Source organism: Thunnus maccoyii, chromosome 14 (assembly GCF_910596095.1).
Source record: "Thunnus maccoyii chromosome 14, fThuMac1.1, whole genome shotgun sequence".
NCBI classification, from domain to species: Eukaryota; Metazoa; Chordata; class Actinopteri; order Scombriformes; family Scombridae; genus Thunnus; species Thunnus maccoyii.
Genome location: NC_056546.1, coordinates 8,081,926 through 8,099,782, shown reverse-complemented (window position 1 = coordinate 8,099,782; position 17,857 = coordinate 8,081,926). Strand labels below are relative to the sequence as shown.

At 38.7% G+C, this 17,857-nt stretch overlaps 1 long non-coding RNA gene across 2 annotated transcripts; it reads left to right on the top strand.

The window, feature by feature from the left end:
• Positions 1-244: 244 nt before the first annotated feature.
• LOC121911334 lies at positions 245-12,386 on the top strand. Of its 2 annotated transcripts, none has more exons than XR_006099836.1 (3): positions 245-319; positions 5,450-5,590; positions 11,541-12,386. It is a non-coding gene; the product is annotated as an uncharacterized LOC121911334 (long non-coding RNA). The 2 variants fall into 2 exon arrangements; XR_006099835.1 differs by lacking the exon at positions 245-319 and adding an exon at positions 2,860-2,901.
• Positions 12,387-17,857: the final 5,471 nt, after the last annotated feature.

The window sequence follows — 17,857 nt, the reverse complement described above, 5'->3', positions numbered from 1 at the left end:
ACAGACAGACAGAGTTTGTTTTTAATATACTTTATGAACCTCAGACACCCTTTAAAGCAATGATACTGAATGAGTTTTCCAGGTGAAATAAAGTAATGTAAAATTGAATTGGATAGGTTTGGGCCATGATAAATGTCCTGCATACAATAAACCCTGAAACATAGACTCTCTGCTGCCACGCTAACCAATAAACATCACTATGAAGCAGCAACACACTCACACACTCAACACACTCACAGCAGTGCACATAACTATCATGGCAAGTAATGTTTTGTACAGTAAATGTACAATGAAATGAAACCTCAGTGTAAATCTAAATGTAAGTATAAGCTGAGTGGTTCAGTTATATTTTGAGCACAGACCATGGTACTGTAAAATGTTAGCTTAAAAACGTTAGCTTGCATTAGCTTAAAAACTACTTAACTACTTAAAAAACAGCATAGATAGCATCAGCCTTTATAACTAGCACCAAAATATGCAGGGACAATTTTATGCAATGTTAGCTGAGTTAGTGTTAGTTTATAACCGCTATAATTGAACAGCTATAAGTTTGATAACAAAGCTAGTTAACGTTAGCATAAGATTAATGTCAGCTAAAAGCTCAAATCAGCTGCTTCCTGAATGCTAACTAGCTAAAAGTATTGATTCTAGGACTATTGATATTGTGAGAGAAGCCATTAAAACTTTATTTTCATAGCAAAATTTAATAAGAATGCATTCAAACATTCCTGTAAGGTCAAAGGCATCACGTTTTAGAAATGCAGGGCATATATTATAAACTTAATTTGACATTATTTTTGCAATTTTATCCTATCTGACTTATATATATAGTAAATCCTAATAATATACATTTCTGGTATGTAGATGATGTGTTTTTATTGTTTTATTTTGTCATTACAGAATAGAAAAGGCAATCAAACACAAAGATTAGGAAATATGTACAGCTGCCTCCTGAAAGTCAATGAGTCGAATCATCTGTCAGAGACCTCAGACGACTGAGATTGTTCAAGTCGAGTCAGTCAGGGTGCATCGCAATAACAGGATAAAACGGACAGAAGCTTACAAAAATACACAGGCATAACATTTCAATGAGGAATTATAAATAAGGGGAATCAGAAATAGTCTATAAAAGCTTGATATAAACAGAAATACATGTGTGCGGCCTTTCTCATTATTCCGACAAATCCATATACGTGGTAGCCTGACATTATATATTGGCCGTTTAAATAGGCTGCAATTCAAATCTACAGCTGCCTTTTATTGATTTTTTACGCTCAAAAATATGTTCCCATGACTCTGTTGCATTTAACTATGTTTATGTGCTTGAAATCATCGCTGAATAGTGGTGTAACGGAACGTAGTTGATCTGTGATCCGTACGGATCACCCCCCACTGTTCGGCATGCATCTGAGCCGTGAATTAATTGCAAAATTTAATGTCTCATCGGAGACAAAGTAAACAAACTGCTGTAGCTACAAGTCAAGGTCAGACAGCGTGTCGCTAACAGGAATTTTGAAGAGCAACAACCAAACTATCATCTAACGGTCCAAAGTGACATTTGCATAGAGTTTACACTGTTTAATATGCTGCAGCTGAGCAGCTAATTAGCTAAGTAGCTGCTAACTGAGGTTAGCAGCACTTTTCCCCAGTTAAATTTCATTTGGTGGCTCGTTCAACAAGCTGCAGGACAAGACGTGTGTTCATGTTTGTAGTTATCATCAAGGTTTGATGATGTGGACACAGGCTATTGTTTCATTCACTACCATGGTTAAAGGAAGAAAGAATTGCTTATTTTATATATTTTAAGATTTATTTAAACACTAGACATCTTGAATGTTGTTTTCATTTAAGACCATGGGTAAAAGTTCCTTGCTTTAAGTGTTTTGCAGAATAAATGGAAAGCAAAGTTATATTTGTCTCCCCATTTTCTTTTTTTTCTTTTTTTTGCTGATCTGAAAAACGATCCAATCCATTACTCAAAACCATGATATGATCCAAACTATGAGTTTTGTGATCCGTTGCACCCCTATCACTGAAACTCATGCCAATGGATTTTCTGATTGCCAGATAGTCTGAATGAAAAAAAAGGGAGCTTATTCCCTTTATTCCATCTATTGTATGAAGAATGTAGTTCATCTCAATGGTGATAACACTGATAAATACAATTTGAAATCCCTATTACCTTCAGCTTAATCCTCACTGGCTCTCCTCCTGTGTTGTTTTAGTGGAGGACTGGCTGAGCTCCAGCAAACCAATTCAGGGTCATTCCTCTTATTGAATTTCATCCAGAAGCGATATCATAATCACAAAAGACCGACTGCTACCTAGAGGGCTCAGATGAACTCGTTCAGCTGTGATTCAATGACTCACACATTTCCCCCTCTGAGTCTCACTTTGACTTCTTCTCTCTCTTCCCGCCTTCCTTTATGGCTGCCTTTCTCTGGATTACAGCCCCCTCTTTGCTGCCTTCCTGAAGGCCTGTCCAGGCATCCTATTCAGAAAGAAGATAAGCTGCATTTCATTTTCAAAGCTGCTTGTTCCTACTTTTAGTTTAGTTTTTATATCAGTAAATGTTTCATTTTTTATTTGCATTTCATAGAAACTGAAGAAAACTAATCTTTGCATACTTCTATACATAGTAGACTAAGCGATAAGTAAAAATATCAAAATGCCTCACAAATGTTAGGGAACTAGCTATAAATTGACCTTAAAGGCCCCGTTTGTAGGATTCAGTGGCATCTAGTGGTGAGGTTGCAGATTGCAACTAAATTAATACATCTCCCCTCACACCAGAGTTTGGTTTGTCCATTCTGGGCTACTGTAGAAATATGGCAGTGCAACATGGTGGCCTCCGTGGAAGGGGATCTACTCCCTATGTAGATATAAAGGGCCAATTCTAAGGTAACGAAAACACAACGATTCTTAGTTTCATAAATAAAACATACTCATGAATATTATATTCCATTTCTGCCAAGTCTGTTTAGCTAGATGCCACTAAATTCTGCACACTGGTCCTTTAAGTATTCACAGAGTGCAGGAGCTTATGTTTGACATATTAATTAAATATGGAGTGTTAGTAGCTGCTGTTTTGCATACATTCATTTTATTGATATTCGATCAGGGTCCATACTTAACTACCAGATTCTTTCTTTGCCAAAAGCAAACGGCAAACATATTTTCTGCAGAATTTCCAGTTTCACTTTGGTTTAAGAAATTTTATTTATCCTGGTTTAATCAAATGCGTTTTCATGTTCAATGATGCTTTAAGATTAGTGGTCAATAATATTATGTTTGGACATGTGTTTATTTTTGCAAAAATGTGGCCAGTTGTGTGTGAGAATATGTGGCGTATTCGGTTGTCTGTATGTGATAACAGCTGTGTGGATGGGCTGTGAACACACGTGTGAGTGTATTTTCCCACATACTAAAAGTGATTAATCTCAATACTGTTCCAAAGTTTAAAGCATAACTTATCTTGACCCTTCTCTTTCACTCATCATGTGTAGGAGGGAGTTTATTTTCCCTTTTCTGTGCTCCGATTAGCGGTAATTTATCCAAGTTGAAGAGAGATTGTGCCTGCGTTGAGGAGTGTAATATTTCAGCCTCTTTGACCTCTGACTGATTCAAGCAAACAGTGGTGGATCATGTGTCCCGGTGGTCAAATGGCGGACAAAAAGTGCATGTTACTAACATGAAAACATGGTTGACCAACACCATGTGCTTGTTTATGGATATGGGTTTGTAGGCATGCCTTGGAATATGAGTGTTTGTACTAGAGTATGTGGATACATGCAGTATTTGTGTCTGCAGTCTATGCATGGGTTTTTGGGTTGGCACATTATGAGTGTCCTGTCACAACTTTCCAGAGCTACGCTGGCATATTTTTCTCATTGAAGCTCACAATGTGTTTTAGATTTTACAATTTGTTTTCAATGCTTTGATTTGCTTCTGCCTCAGGTTTCTGAACCTTTACCTGCATATAGCAACATAAAAGAGTTACAACATAAAAGAGAGAGATGGAGTTAAAGCGTTGTTGACTTTTGTGTTTTTAAAAATGAATGCAAGGGTTCACTGATACCTTCCCATATTGGTTATACTTATGTAATAGTTACTATTTTTGCATTTTGAACATCAGTGGCTTACATCATCAACAGATTACCATAATTGGGATATTAATGGTACACAAATTGATGAATTTTTCCATTAACCTAATTGCCTCTTGTCAAAGTGAGCGTAATACTACTTGCTACAGCCTCTTGCGTTTTGGGGAGCATAAAGAAGAGGAGGAATAAGGGTTGATGATGGCTTCCAATAAAGCCAATAATATATTGACATATTGGGTGGTAAACTAAATTATTTTGTGTGGAGTGAAACTAAATCAAAGTTGTGTTATTCAATATATTGGAACAGTTTATGTCTGTTTTCTGTCACAAAACATCTATCTGTTTTATAATCCATGAGATATCTTATCCACAATAGTCTCTCTTATTCACAATGTATACATTATTAGCTCAATTATACATGTGACGTTTATGTATAGACAGTAAAAAAATAATGGTCGTTGCCACCGTGACATCACCCATTGGTTTGTGGACTCATGTTTTGAAGCCTTGAGGTTGGCATTTTGACTGTCACCATGTTGGATTTTTTGAGCCAGAAGTGACCGTAAGAGAGAGGGTGGAGCTTACCCCAACACTAGCTGCTAGCTGCTAGCTTGGTTAGCATGGTGCATTTACAGTCTATGGTTAACTGTGATAATGCTAATGCTAATTTTGGCTAGCGAAAAACAGGCTTCAAACAAAATGCACTTAACAGAAAAATTGTACAGCTGACTCCTTAGAGGGTCCTTTTGTACAACCAAATGCTTAACAAGAACTGAAAACAAGAACTGAAAACACACTAATAGCGACAGCTATGCCTATATTCCTTTTATAATCTGGGGTTACGATATGTAACGTATGTAACCAACGTTGTTGCAGTGGTAGCCACCCTAAAGCATACCCTGCTTTATCGTCTATTTTACTCTAAATGGGATCATAATTTACAAAAGGAACATCATGCTGTATTGAAGAAGACTTGAAACTAGCGATTGAGATCATAAACTCATTGGGAAAATGTTTACTGAGGTAGTAAAACAAGTGAGAAGTAGGGCCATTTTCTCACACACTTCTATACAATTGGACATCTTTTTGCAACCAGTGGAGTCGCCTCCTACTGGCCATTAGAAAGAATGCAAGTTTAGGGCACTTCTGCGTTGGCTTCACTTTTCAGACCAAATGCAACTTGTTGCTTGCATTTATGCAAGAAAGTTTCTGAGTATGTGTGCTTTTATGTGTGTGTGTGTGTGTGTGTGTGTTTCCACGCACAGGAGTAAATATTGGAAGTCTGTACCCATACAAACCACGTCCGACTGAAATCCATCTACTTCCCCTGTACTGTCCCTTTACAGGAAGCTGTCATCTGCCTCTTTGATGCTAACTAATGATGGGCCGAGCAACTTGCCATAACCCTCCCAAATGTCAGTCCCCAAGCTTTGGGTTTCACCCCCGTATGGTCTCCTCATTCACTGTGTCACATTCATTTCTGCTGGGTAAGCAAACATAAAATACTGCCACTCCTCGTGTATCATTTAGATGGTCACATGAATGTTGAGGGTTATATATTACAAACATAAGCGCACACATGCATTCTTAAAAATGCATGAACACATTATCAAGTCAATCAGTCTTTTACAGGGCCAGTATTTACGACATCTCAAAATCCCTCCTAGGAATTACTCTGAAAGTTTAGCCAGGACTTAAAATACTTGCACCTCAGGGTACGTGAGTTCGATTCAGCACTTTTCAGCCGCCTACTTTTAAGTTTAGGAGATATCTACAGGCTTGTAGATTAAATATAAATATATTTTGGTTTGCTGTGACACTGCTGTTTGTCCACTCTCATGGCCTGTAAAACATTGTTCTTCAGAAGTTTCATTATCTATGATTTGACCATAGATTTTAAGAGCTAGCTAAGCCATGAATTTGTGTAAAATATGACTTCTTTCTTTTGGGTTTAGGGCAGGAAAATGATTGAATAAAAATGATATTGGAGTTTTGAAGTGCTATTAATACAATTGCAGTTGTTACATCATATATAACTGCAGTTATAGCTGTTTGTTAACAGCATTAAGAAGTTTTAATAGAGTATTTTTTGATGTTCACAGTTATTTTATATCAGGATTAGTGCTGCAACTAATTATCATTTTCATTATAGATTAATCTGTGAATTATAATCTTGATTAATCAATTAGCCGTTTGGTCTACAGAATGCCATAAAATGCTGAAAAATGTTCTAAAGCCCAAGTCACTAAAAGGTACTAAATGTCTTGTTTTATCCTGACCAACAGTCCACGTCCCAAAGATATTCAGTTTACTGTCATAGAAGACAAAATAAACCAGAAAATATTCACATTTGGGAAGCTGGAATCAGAAAATGTAGACATTTTTTCTTAAAAAATGACTCAAAACGATTAGTCGATTCTGAAAATTGTTTGCGATTAATTTTATGTCGATCGACTAATCGACTCATTGTTGCAGCTCTAATCAAGAATTCTGTATTTCCACACCTACCAGAATTTGCATGCATGTCCTATCATCAGCCACGTACCAGGGATTCATAATTTGCTATAACGCCTCTGCAGCTCCTCTAAGAAACCTGATCAAATCCTTTCACACCTTCGCCTAAAAGTAAGACCAAATATGTATCAAGTCGGGTTATTTCTACTCTGAGATTCTTGATAGATATGGGTCAAATACTGAATCAAGCCATGTCACAATATCATTTTCTCCAATTCTAAGGACTAGATGTTACTAGATATTACTTTACAGGTTGACCATTAAAATACCTGGGTTGGAAGAGAGAGAGAGAAAATATATGTTTTGAAATATCCATAATCTCTGGAGGAGAAAACAGGCTAGCCATTTTCATGTTTGTCTGTGATAAATTCTAATCAGGCAGTGTTTGATGGTGTGCATACATATCATTATTGTGTGTGTGTGTATGTGTGTCTGAATTCAGTCGTTAAATATTCATCAGAGAGCGTCATTGTTTTTGGAGGACTACATATGGGGTAATTAGAACAATAGTTTATATCTACATAAACAACTGCCTTCTGGTGCAGAGGGACTGAGCTTTAATGTCAAACAGACTGGGACAGAAGCATTCTGTGTGTTTGTGTGTTTGTGTGTGTGTGTGTGTCTGCACGCTTGTGTCTTTCTGCATGTTTGTCAGTTAGTGGTGGATGAATGTATGAGTTGTATGAATGCATGCATGCACATGCGTGTGTTTGTAATGTGAAACAGGCAATGTCAGTGTAAGCATTTATGTTATTTATGTCAGTGTGTATATGTGTTTTTCCATATATGTGTGTATGTATGTGTGTGCGTTTGTGTGAGTGTGTGTGTGTGTGTGTGTGTCGGGTGGGTGGGTGGGTGGGGGGGCATGTAAAATGTGAAACAGACAGTGGCAATGCCTCAATGGCACAAAGGGAAAGGCGTGACCATCTAAACTGCCCCCTGAAGAGCACGAGAATCCACCCCCAGCCACTGGTTATTGTGTGTGAGTGTGTGAGTGTGTGTATGTGTACTGTATGCAGCTGCAGGCGATATGAAAGGTCAGGTGGTACATTATTGATACCGGTTGGATTCTTAACACTGAAGAACACACAGAACAATTGGGGTTCCCTCTGATGGTCAGGAAGTTATCAGCATAATAGCATCCAATTAAAACTTCAGTCATCCTACATTAATAATCTTACATTAAGATTGTTGAATGTTGATGCAAAATGGCGCCTCTAGAAAGAGGTATGAGTACAACAGATCACAAAATTCACGGTTTGGATCTTATCACAGTTATGAGTCACGGCTCGGATCATTTTTCGGATCAGCAAAAAAAAAAGAAAAAAAAAAGGGAGACAAATATAACTTTGCTTTCCATTTACTCTGTAAAACACTGAAAGCCTCTGTGCAGAGCTGTTCCAAAATGTGAGTCAACATCTGTGTTGTTGCCTGGGAAACTCCTGGTAGTGTAGCTCCTTTTAAGGAACAGCGTAATGTGTGCGTAGCGAATGAGTGGTTAAGTAAGAGAGTGAGTGGTGGAAAAGTGATGGTGGATGCGAGCGGAGCAGAGGAAAAGGTCAGTAGTAAGTTACCAATCTGGCAGTAAATGTACAGTACAGGCTACAGTGTGTCAAGACCAAGAAAAGTCTCATCTGTTGTTTCCCCAACTGCTGGAAAAGTGAAGGGGGTTAGCTCCAAAGTTAGCAACAATGGGTAAGCCTAACCTGATGATGCTAAACAGAGAAATACAGAAGGGAGAAATGTGTGTAGGGTTAGGGGTCAGGGGTGTGTGCCGTGTAACATGTAACATTACAGCAGTGGTTCTCAACCTTTTTTGAATCAGTGCCCCCCCTTTCCATTATCCAGGTTCCATACCAACCTCCATCAATTAAAATGTAGGTTAATTGTCTTCCCTCAATATTAATGATTATTAAAGATTATTATACTGTATTATATCATTAAAAAAGCATGTCATTGGATGCCAGATAACAGATTAGTTAACTGGACAGTTGGAATATTTAATCATTAGTTTCCCAGGGAGCAATAAAGCCACCATAACAGTAACGGTCACAACATTGGGGTGTGTGTCATGTAGTAAAGTGGGTGTGTCATGTAGTAAAGTGGGTGTGTCATGTAGGTCCCAAAACATGTCACAAAATCACATTGATAATGAAAATATATTTATTTGTTTTGTTTTTTTTATTGGCGATTGCACATTCAAATACTTGTGTTTGTGTTTTATTCATTCTGGCAATGCTGTTAATGTGTATTAGATCATCAATCAATTTGACATTGATGTTAAATTTTTAGTAATGTGGTCATTGACTGTAGCCTGTGGTTTGGCAATATCACCCTTAAGGAGTTAGTCAATCATTCTTTTGGGAGAGTGTGTTCAGGAGGACATTTGTCTTTGATCCTGAGTGGTAGAAACCAACACCTGATGGGTACTTTTATGTCATAGGTTGAGAATTGTTTATTCTCAGATCATACTCCTTCATACCTCAGGTGAATGTCATGTCATCTCCTATTGGCTAGTTATCCATGGTAATGAGTTAAATAACAAAAAAACAAACCCAGAACCACAAGCTGCATTGCCCATATTGATGTTTTTACTGTTTTAGTTATTTTCCACCAAATTTCACTTGTCTCTCAGGTTATGATTAGCAGTATCACTGTGATAGCTAGCCTACGTCCGCAGCCCCCTCTGCCCTCTGCCCGGCCTGCGGTGGTGTTGAGGTGGCTGATGAAGTGATGTTTGTGTCTGTGGTGGTGAAGGTCAGCTCTCGCTTGTGTGTGTTGTCATTCAGTTGGTCTACCACAGAATTTGGTATTTCAGGGCCAGAAGAGTGGCTGAGAGCTATGTGTGCTGTGTGAGTGACTTCTTTGGCAGACATGGATATGATTATTTATGTGCATGTGCGTACACTTGTGGTTATATTTGCATTTTTTTGTGAATGTACTATGTTTATGAGAGTTTGTGTGTTGTGTGCTTTTTGTCTGCAAACCTGTTTTTTACCACATTGAATTCAAATGTCTGCTGGTTTGCTTTATGCAAATGATTTTTTTTTTTTAATGCAAATTTTTAGGATTTGGGAATGTGCAGTAGTTGTGCACTGGTTGTAGTATGTTGTGTGTGAGAGCATGTGTGTGTGTGTGTGTGTGTGTGTCCTATGAATGCATTGACATTTACCTTTGCCATCACATCCACAAACACCTCCCAAGGCCTTTTTCATCAGTTCCCACTGCCCTCCATGAAACAAAGTACAAAACTACCATTCTCAGCTTGGGAAAATCTTACCACAGCAGCATCATCGTTGACATTTCATGGCTTTGCAAAAGTGTTTACACAATAGGCAGAGAGGGTGTGTCTTTGCATCATTAATCTTTTATGTATGCTTTGTTTATTGGTGGCAACTTGACCACTACAAATTTGATTAAAACTGGGGAAGTGAGTGAAAGAGAGAGAGAGAGAGAGAGAGAGGAGGGGAGGGGCGATGATGTAGTTCAGACAGTAAATCAAAGCAAAAGTGGAGTTTTCATTTTGTCATAAAAGTCGACAGGGTCTTGGGGTGAATACATGCAGTTCATCTATTTTATTATGTTGTGGCATTTTCTATCTTAGCTCTTTCACACTCTTCCGCTTTATGCTCTCTCCATTATTTCATTTACTGCCCAGTCTACACTTCCACATCATTCTCGTTTTGTCCTTCTGACTTTCTAATTATTTAAAACCGCAATCGACAAAAATGAATACAGCCATTTTGATTTAATTATGTAGCCCCAAACTTGGAGCTGTAACATCATTTCACATCTGTTAAGTCATTTTAAGTATTGAAATGAAAAGAAATTAAATATGTGAATACAACTCAAAGATTTTCAGTCATAATTACAAGTAAACTTATCATTCAGAACTCAGATGTGTCATACTGCACGTATGACATTTCACTGATGCAGTCATGACCTGACATGTTTAAACCTGCACTTCTCCAGTTAATGGACCAAATATGGTGTCACCCATGTCTCTTATTGGACACTCCCATTACCTCTCTGCCAGTCTGGGACTGGCCTGATCGGCCTGAAGCCACATGACCATATATCCAACCCATCTTTGTAGATGGCTGATATGTGTCTGGATGTACACAACTGGCTGTCTTCTATATTTTTTTTTTACCTTTTTGAATTTTTTTTCTGCTTCACACCTAACCTACTCTGTTTAAATGTTGTTTGTAATGTGTTTTATGATGATCTTGATGAAGGCCACAAGCTAAAATGCGTTGGTCTAATAATAAAGTTGTTCTATATACTACAAGTGCTGCCGGAGATTTGACCTCTTTAGACTTTTGTCCCTTCTCTGTGCACCTTGGGAGTGGGTGAAGTTGTGCCAGAAACTGCACTATAGCAAAAAAAAAAGCTCAGATAAACTCATTGTACACTTCCTGCTCACCAACAAATGAAAGATGAACAAAGCTAACAAGTGGTAAACATGGTTGAGGATGTAGCAGCCAAGAGTTGATGGAGGCAGTTTAAAGCATCTACTGTATCACTGTAAAATGAATTAGGATACCTTGATATAACTTCTTTAATTAAGTGAAACCATTGGCGGCAAAGACGGTTATACTAATTTTAGTATTAATTGGAATTGTAATCTGTTCCTGCTTTGTTCTGTAAATCTTATATTCCTTTGTGTAGTGAAACAGCACAGACAATCTGACAGCCAAGACAATCTGATCATGTGTCTGATGATGTGTGTATTTAAAGACCTGTGCATGCTAATCATCTCCCCATTGTCCTTTTTCGTTAACATGAATTATACTAATGACTCAAAACTGACACGATGATTAGTTATCATGTAAAATTAAATTGTTGCTCATTCTATCTTTAAAGCCGCCTCCTCTCTCTTTTTCTCTGCCACGCCGCTCTCTTTCTGTCTCATCCTACCAGGACGCTAACAGGTGAGCAGAAGCTTCCTCTCTTAAGAGCCCCAGGCAGACCTGCCTCGCCCAGAGTCAGACCAGAGCGAGCCCACGGCCAGATGCACACAGAGTGGAAGCAAGAGGAGGGGTGATCCTGGGCTGGAAATATGAGTTGAGACAGGGAAAGCTAAAATGAGAAAAAAAAAAGAAGAGTGGCTTGAAAGCATACATGCAAAAGTGTACATTAGGAACAAATTAGATCAAACCACAGAAATGACATATGGACAAAGTGATATTGCAAAAACACTTGCAAGACTGAAATAAAGATTAATATGAGAAATCTTTCCAGTTGCAGCCATAATTGCAACCAAAGTACATATGTGGGTGCAGTTGTGTCTGTTTTTGTGTATATGTGTATGAATTACTGTATCAATATTCCCATTGTGGCTCATATTTAAAGGACTTTTCAATGACTTTCCATAGTGCAAGTCCCTGATTAAGAATTTTGCTGTTTGGTTTTCTAAAGAAATGCCCCCAGTTGGTCTGTAAATCTCCAGCGAATGTAGTGAATGTGTGAAGCAAATTGTTAAATACTCTCTTCAGTATTCCTGACCTGTTTTTTAAATTTCTGTCTCCATGAATTTTCCTGTCTGGAACACACTCAAAATTCCAGAAATTACACAACTAGAGGAAACCATATTTTCACACAGCCCATTTGTGCATCTGTGAATTGTGTTTATGTCTGTCTGCACAGCATACATGTATGTAATAATAACGTATTTTATGAAAACACCCTGCACACACACACACACACACACGCCCTGGACCTCCTTACTGTCGGTTGATTATAATGATGTTGATCCTGGAATTGAAGCTTCACTCAGTGCTATTCTGCTCTGGGTAAAAGCGTTAGCAAAATACATAAAATGTAAACACAAAAAAAATGACTGTTTCTATGCTCCCGCTGCCACTCTACACACAAACACACACACACACACACACATGCCCCCTTCCTTGGTTTCGATGATGATCCAAGCAGAGAGTTTTCATGCCAGAGGAAACACTAGCTCTCACCAGCTGGCCCGATCCGGCCACCAATCAAGTCATCTGCTTCTTAACGCACACACGGACAGACACATACACATGAACACGTGTAAATCTGTGCACTGCTAACACACACATGCTCACACACACACCCTCAGGCGTACACAGGCATGAGCATTACAGCGAACAGACATCCACCTATAAACACACACACAAACAGTGCACATTACCATTACTCCCACATATAGTGCACATACAGAATGCAGTGTATATACCTACATACTCACATATTTTACTACACCTGTGAGGACATACATACACTCACATCGGGATAATATGCTTTTTGAGCAGCAGTGGTGAATTGAATGTGGAATTGTAGCGCTCTTTCTCTCTTTCTGTGAGTCTAAAGACCACCAGGGAGCTCAGTATGGCTAAATGGCTGCTAGTAACAACTGCCGCACTGTCAGCATGCAAACCTTAGGGACCTCATTATTTATAATAACACTGCATTGTAAATATGAGGTATAAATAGGACCAACTTCTTGTTTAGTTTCTCCACCATGGTACTCAAAATTCAATTGAATAATAAAAAAAAAAAAAAGCAGCAGTGATGGAGCAGCATTTTAACATGTTTCAGCGTTGTGGTTCACACTGTTTTCAAGAGTGACTTCAAATCATGTGACAGTGGTATTAAAAATAGAACACACTATTAAACTGTACAAATAGCTAGATGTCATTTTTATCTTGAATTTGTGGTTTGGCGGCTTCTTATTCAGTAGAGTTTGTGATTCAAAACATCATCGGGTAAATGTCAGGTTTTGTCATTGATAATTAAAAAGCAAGAGCTTTTATTTAGATCTATTATTTTGACCTGACATTCATCTATTTTACAGAGAACAGTCAGTTGTGACTAGTGGGAACTTAAAACTCACAACATGACTTGAAGAGATCTGCTCATGGAGGCACTCTTCCTTTTCTCTGCCAGTTACTGTATGCTTCTCAATTATTGTACTTCAGATTCAGAACGACTTAAAATGCCAAATACAATAAAAATACAGGAACCTGTCTTGGTGACATAGTTTCAGAGTTCCACAGTACCCAGTGACACACATGGTACAAGGAAAATCGACCTCACATATTGTATGAAGTTTCACATTGGTGAACTGCACCATAAATTTTACTGACCGCTTTTCTCTTCATCCTGAAACACTGTTTTGACTATGCAAAACAATGGGTGAAATTCAAGCACCGCATAAGTCACATAAAACCAAAGAGCTGGTTTCTCAGCATTGCTTTTCTCTCTGTTTTGGTTCCAAGTCTGACCAGAGCTCTGGGTCTGATTTCAATCTGCAGATACTTTTGCAGTGGTCCAGATACTTTCAGTGTCAGGGGGGGAAAAAAAAAGCTAAATACTGTACAAAAAACATTGCAAGACGTAATCAGATATGCCATATGACATTTTCTTCTCCCAAACTCAAAGTGCATTCGCTCTCACACACATGCAGACACTCGCACAAAGACAGAAAAGCACTCACATGCCCACGTATGGATGCAGACACAGAGTACGCTCCAGCAGTTTCACATAAAGTGCGCACAGACAGAAATGTACGTGCACAATAACACACAAACGCATACACTGTCTGCCTGCTTACCAGAGAGTCATAGCCTTTTTCCGCAGACAATCCTTCACTGTTTCCTCCAGTCTCCTAATTGGCTTTACCCAGACCCAGCCCACAGACCTGAGTCAGAAACAATTAAAAACTCCATTTATATTCCTGCAGCGAGCACATGGGCTCCCACAGTGTGTGTGACTACTCACATCAGCCCTCATCATCTGTGTGTGATTTTAAACTTCAGGCCGCTTTCCATATTTATTTGAACGTGGTCTGACTTGAAAGGTTTGTGGACTGAACAGCGAAAAGCACTTTTTGATCAGACAAATAATCTACAGCTCGTCCAACGTTATCTTTTAAATAAATATCTGAATCAGAAAATATTAGCTTTCCAAGCGGCCTGTTTATTGTTTGAGTTTTCTGAGGCTTGAACTGACTAAGAAAACACTTTTTCTTTTACGTCGCCATCATTGATTCAAAGGCCTGGCATTTCAAAAGGGGGCCTGACGGAGGTAATAACCACATTTGACTAATAAATAATCCCTCATCTCCATCCTAACGTATAGGAACATACCACTGAATTGGCCCAATCCTGCACAGGAGTAGAGCTTTCCAGACAGTTTCCTTAACAACCATCTTAGAACATACCACAAATGTATAAATGACCACATACTGTAGCAAGGAAAGAAAAAAAAAAAAGACAGAATCTCTGTTTTACCCATGTAACCAAATCCAGCATATGGAAATAGATTCTTATCAGAGTCCATTTGGTTTTTATTTGTATTGCGGGCAGTAGAGGACTGATTTAATGACAGGAGTGGATCTAAAATAGGATGTGGCATCACTTGAATCTGAGATTTGAGATTAAGCTGTCAGCATTACAGGAGTGATGGCAATAAGAGTCTTTAGTGTACCTTCTGGATCCAGTGTTGTCACTGTAAAATGTAGCTTGATGCACAGGCAAAGCTCTTGCTGCTGGGAAACAAGAAAGTGATACCTGATTAAAGTGCATATCAGCATAGATAATATCATCATCACTGTTGCCTTCTTAGAAGAGGACATCCACTTGGCAACAACATTATTTACATTGAACGACTTTTACCAACAATACGGTAATTATTTGTCTTTTTTTTTCAACAGGCTTAGTTTATAGACAAACAATGCAGACAAGAAGAAGACAAAGACACAATAGAGTAAGTAAAGAAACTAACATAGACAGAGATTAAATAAATTTGGCATGCATGTGTATATGCGTGTGCGTGTGCATGTGTGTGTCTATAATATATGAGGTGTTTGTGGAGATGAGCCTTGCGTGCCAGGGGCCACAGCAGGTGCAGTGCATCTCTGGAGTGCCGTGTCCTAGTATGTGTTGGGTGGGTGGTATCTTTCTCCCCTCATCATCTCAGCTTTCTCCATCTTTCTTCCCTGTCGATATAAATAAAAACAGACAACTCGCCACAGAGCAGCAGGGGGGCTTCTGGAGCGAAGGAGACAAGCTTTTGGGCGACTGCGAGGGGCTTGAGAGGTGTTGGTTTGAGATTCTCTGTGGTTATCTAAGGACACTTGAGCACAACTGCAACTTATTCCGATCAGACGGTTTAACTTGTTGAATGATTTAAATCAACAGTTCATGAAATCTCACATATTTTATCCCAATATGTGGTTCAATAAGTCCTCATACCAAAACAATAAGTGGGCTGGCCTGCCAGTGCATTTTATGGTTATGATTTGGTCAAGGTTAAGCAAATGAAATACTTGGTAACGGTTAGGGAATGTTTGTGGTCATAATTAAAGGAAACCAACATTGAGTGTTGGCAGGACACAGGACAAAAACCTCCTGTCTACCAGCGTCAAAATCAAACATTTTGCGACCCATCTCAATGTCACATTTTTCTGTGAATGTTACACTGTGGTGTTTCTGAGGAGGACAGTCTCTGTAGGTTTTTTGGGGGAGTACAAGAAGCTTTTTTTTTTTTACATCCTGAAATCATAATTCATAAAGAAATTTAAAGGAAAGGATGTGGGGGTGCCCTGGTAGCCGAAGGGTTACTGTGCATGCTACATAACCACAACGTCCTTGGCTCGGTTCCAGCCGCAGATCTTCGTTGCATGTCATACCCATCCCTTTGTTTCCTGTCTGCCACCTCACCATCGACTTAAAGGAAAGAATGTGGGTTCAGTTTTTTGTTTGGTACAGTTACAATAGACAAATTGTGGTTCCAGAAGCAGAAACAACAGGTTAGCTAGCTTAAAAGACTGTTTACTGGTAGTGTTAGATCTTAACGGTTTAGCAAGCAGGTCAAAAAATCAGGCAAATAAACAGAACTGGCAGACAGCTGACATATTTTGGAACATATTTCATACAGGCAGCAGGTGGGAATAGATACAAAAAATCTCAAAGGCAACATAAAGAGAGTTAAGTTTCTAACGTTCCTGTAGAAATACAAGGACTGGTTGCTTATCAGGAGCAGCGTAGAAAGTAGGTGACTTGGTCAGGTGATTTAAAGGAGGGAAATATTAGAAAACACTCTGTATGCCTGTAAAAAATCTCGGTCACGATCTGTGTCAGACTGCACAAAATCAATTTGAAGCATGTCAGATTGTTCGCTGAATGTGTGGTGAATCGTAGCCCTACGATTTAAACAGAAAAATGTACATGAAAATCACTCAAATTTCTTTTTTGTTTCACCTCCATCATTTTGGTTTTTGTGCAACAGATGTATTAAGGAGCACAAGTGTGTTTTCCACTAAACTTTATTCAAAAAAACATCATGCCAACCTGTGCATTATGTGTCATTTCATGTCGTATTCTGATTGGTTTGTTTGTAGACGTGGGTCATAGCAGCAGTCTGAAACTGTCAGGCTGTCTCACGGTGTGATCTAGGAGCACCGTTTTGGATTGATGATCAAAGATTTCACCATGTTTCTCTCATGACTGTCAACTTTTATCTCAAAAAGCCCAAAATCGCACAGTGTAAAGAGGCCACAAGGAGACAACATCTGAGATTATGCTTTAATTTGTGTGTCTTGAGGAAGGAGACGACGCAGGAGGAAAGTATAATGGTTTGTGTTGACAGTCAAGTCTTCTGAAGAGAGCAGGATAATTTAGTAAAGGTCCCTAATGCCCTTGTTTTTGTTCATGAACTAAACCAGGATACATTTACATACACCAGTACATTACTCTGTTTCCTCATGGCAACATTATTTTGCATTGTGTTTGCATTTGTTTGTGTGTGAGAAACAGAGACAGAGTGAGGGATCAATGGTCTTAAGTCCAAATGTGTGTTTTGGAGTATATCAAGGATTTAAGAGATACAGAACGAGCAGTTAAAGACAAGAGAGTTACTTTGTCACAATAACTTCTTATGTCTGTTTTTCTAGCTGTGTTGTTTATTCATTATTTGCACATACTCTCAGCCTCCAGGATGGTGCCAGATGTGGTTGCTAGGAGACATGTAAGCACTATACCAGTGTCCTTTCATTGCCTATTAAACATTAGATCACTGATTTCATTATAGCTGCATTATGTAATGTACTTTTTGTGGGTTGAGAAATGATTCCTTCAAAGAAATGAAGACATATTTTATTCTGCTCCACCCTACCCCACCCCAGCATCTCCATTTTGCCTGTGGGAGTCCTGTTATGAACTGTTGGAGACTAGCAAAATCCCCTTTCTCCAGTCCCCCCA